The sequence below is a fragment of the Salvelinus sp. IW2-2015 genome, unplaced genomic scaffold (genome assembly GCF_002910315.2).
Source record: "Salvelinus sp. IW2-2015 unplaced genomic scaffold, ASM291031v2 Un_scaffold1382, whole genome shotgun sequence".
In the NCBI taxonomy this organism is placed as follows: domain Eukaryota; kingdom Metazoa; phylum Chordata; class Actinopteri; order Salmoniformes; family Salmonidae; genus Salvelinus; species Salvelinus sp. IW2-2015.
Genome location: NW_019942872.1, coordinates 258750 through 261698, shown reverse-complemented (window position 1 = coordinate 261698; position 2949 = coordinate 258750). Strand labels below are relative to the sequence as shown.

The window sequence follows — 2949 nt, the reverse complement described above, 5'->3', positions numbered from 1 at the left end:
TTAGCGATAGAAATTGACTTACTTTTCGGGCCTCGTCGCCGTCCATGCTACAAGCCTAGGCCTACTTCGGTCTCCAAAATGAGCCGGTAAAACATTGTACTTCATCTGAGGTTGCCAAAGCTTGAATGCTACTGAATATTAAACTGGCTTAGAAATAAGAATGAATAGAATTGCAAAATACCATTGAAATTATTGCGTCACAATACCAGGCAGCCATTGGGAGTGTACCAGACTCATGTTTGTGGGCATCAAACTCATGTTTGTGGTCATCAAACTCAAGCTGTGGGAAGTTTCCTTGAAGCCAATGCAGAGGATAAAGAAAAACAACCACAAGAAAAACAACAACAACAACAACAACAATTAGCTCAAATGTTAGAGTGCTTGCTTAGCATGCGAGAGGTATGGCGCGTAAACGAACAAGTACACCAACAGCAAAGCCAAAGCAGAGGATAAAGATAGAACAACAACTAATGCCGAAACCCAGGATCGAACAAGGGACCTTCAGATCTTCAGTCTAACGCTCTCCCAACTGAGCTATTTTGGCAAGTCTCTCAATCTAATTTTGTGGCACACTTGACCATACACATGCAAGTGACTCACAATTTTGAAACTCAAAATAAAACTCATGGCCAGTACGGGGATCGAACCCACGACCTTGGCGTTATTAGCAACACGCTCTAACCATCTGAGCTAACCTGCCTCTTTGACCAGAGAATTTTTTTTAGGATGCACAGACCCTCGGCCAGTGCTGGTGCGTGAACGAACAAGTCCACCAACAGCATAGCCTGACAAGACTGGACCCTCTTGGTTGCTCCTTGTGGCAAATCATAAGGGCTGGGGAATTATCTCAAATGGTAGACTGCTTGCTTAGTATGCGAGAGGTAGTGGGATCGCTGCCCACATTCTCCAAAAAACACATTTTTTTGTGGATCCAAGAACGCTCCAGTTCACACTTCATGCAGCTTTGTCTAACGACAACCTACTGTCATGTAACAATGACAAGCAAATTTCATGTAACACTGATGTCACATTGTCAGATGAAAACGAATGACATGACTTACTTTCAGAGGAGCAGCGTAGCACACACAATTGATGCCCACAAACAAAGCTGTGGGAAGTTTCCTTGAAGCCAATGCAGAGGATTAAGAAAAACAACAACTCAAAATGTACCTCATGGCCAGTACGGGGATCGAACCCACGACCTTGGCGTTATTAGCACCACGCTCTAACCAACTGAGCTAACCGGCCGCTTGCAACGGTAATGGAGCAACATTTTTAGGATGCACAGAGCCTCGGCCAGTGCTGGCGCGTAAACGAACAAGTCCACCAACAGCATAGCCTGACAAGACTGGACCCTCTTGGTTGCTCCTTGTGGCAAATCATAAAAGCTGGGGAATTAGCTCAAATGGTAGAGTGCTTGCTTAGCATGCGAGTAGTGGGATCGATGCCCACATTCTCCAAAAAACACATTTTTTTTGGATCCAAGAACGCTCCAGTTCACACTTCATGCAGCTTTGTCTAACGACAACCTACTGTCATGTACAACATGACAAGCAACTTTCATGTAACACTGATGTCACAATGTCAGATGAAAACGAATGACATACTTACTTTCAGAGGAGCAGCGTAGCACACACAATTGATGCCCACAAACAAAGCGTGGGAAGTTTCCTTGAAGCCAATGCAGAGGATAAAGAAAACAACAACTCAAATGTACCTCATGGCCAGTACGGGGATCGAACCCACGACCTTGGCTTATTAGCACCACGCTCTAACCAACTGAGCTAACCGGCCGCTTGTAACGGAGAAACATTTTTAGGATGCACAGAGCCTCGGCCAGTGCTGGCGTAACGAACAAGTCCACCAACAGCATAGCCTGACAAGACTGGACCCTCTTGGTTGCTCCTTGTGGCAAATCATAAAGCCTGGGAATTAGCTCAAATGGTAGAGTGCTTGCTTAGCATGCAGAGAATGGGATCGATGCCCACATTCTCCAAAAAACACATTTTTTTCTGGATCCAAGAACGCTCCAGTTCACACTTCATGCAGCTTTGTCTAACGACAACCTACTGTATGTAACAATGACAAGCAACTTTCATGTAACACTGATGTCACAATGTCAGATGAAAACGAATGACATGACTTACTTTCAGAGGAGCAGCGTAGCACACACAATTGATGCCACAAACAAAGCTGTGGGAAGTTTCTTGAAGCCAATGCAGAGGATAAGAAAAACAACAACTCAAATGTACCTCATGGCCAGTACGGGGATCGAACCCACGACCTTGGCTTATTAGCACCACGCTCTAACCAACTGAGCTAACCGGCCGCTTGTAACGGAGAACATTTTTAGGATGCACAGAGCCTCGGCCAGTGCTGGCGCTAAACGAACAAGTCCACCAACAGCATAGCCTGACAAGACTGACCCTCTTGGTTGCTCCTTGTGGCAAATCAAAAGGCTGGGGAATTAGCTCAATGGTAGAGTTCTGCTTAGCATGCGAGAGGTAGTGGGATCGATGTGCACATTCTCCAAAAACAATTTTTTTTTGGATCCAAGAACGCTCCAGTTCACACTTCATGCAGCTTTGTCTCAGACAACCTACTGTTCATGATGTCACAATGTCAGATGAAAAAGAATGACTGACTTATTTTCAGAGGAGCAGCGTGACACAACAATTGAAGCCCACAAACAAAGCTGTGGGAAGTTTCTTGAAGCCAGCAGAGGATAAAGAAAACAACAACTAATGCCGAAAACCCGGGATCAAACCAGACCTTTGATCTTCAGTCAACGCTCTCCCAACTGAGCTATTTTCGCAAGTCACTTAAATTATTTTTGTGGCACACTTGACCATACACATGCAAAGTGACTCACAATTTGAAACTCAAAATGAAACTCAATGGCCAGTACGGGGATCGAACAAACGACCTTGGCGTTATTTAGCACCACGC

General features: G+C 45.0%; 3 non-coding genes across 3 annotated transcripts; all 3 read right to left on the bottom strand.

The window, feature by feature from the left end:
* Window positions 1-471: 471 nt before the first annotated feature.
* trnaf-gaa (transfer RNA phenylalanine (anticodon GAA)) lies at window positions 472-544 on the bottom strand. Its single transcript has one exon. It is a non-coding gene; the product is annotated as a tRNA-Phe (tRNA).
* An 82-nt stretch (window positions 545-626) lies between these two features.
* Window positions 627-700, bottom strand: trnai-aau (transfer RNA isoleucine (anticodon AAU)). Its single transcript has one exon. It is a non-coding gene; the product is annotated as a tRNA-Ile (tRNA).
* A 474-nt stretch (window positions 701-1174) lies between these two features.
* Window positions 1175-1248, bottom strand: trnai-aau (transfer RNA isoleucine (anticodon AAU)). Its single transcript has one exon. It is a non-coding gene; the product is annotated as a tRNA-Ile (tRNA).
* Window positions 1249-2949: the final 1701 nt, after the last annotated feature.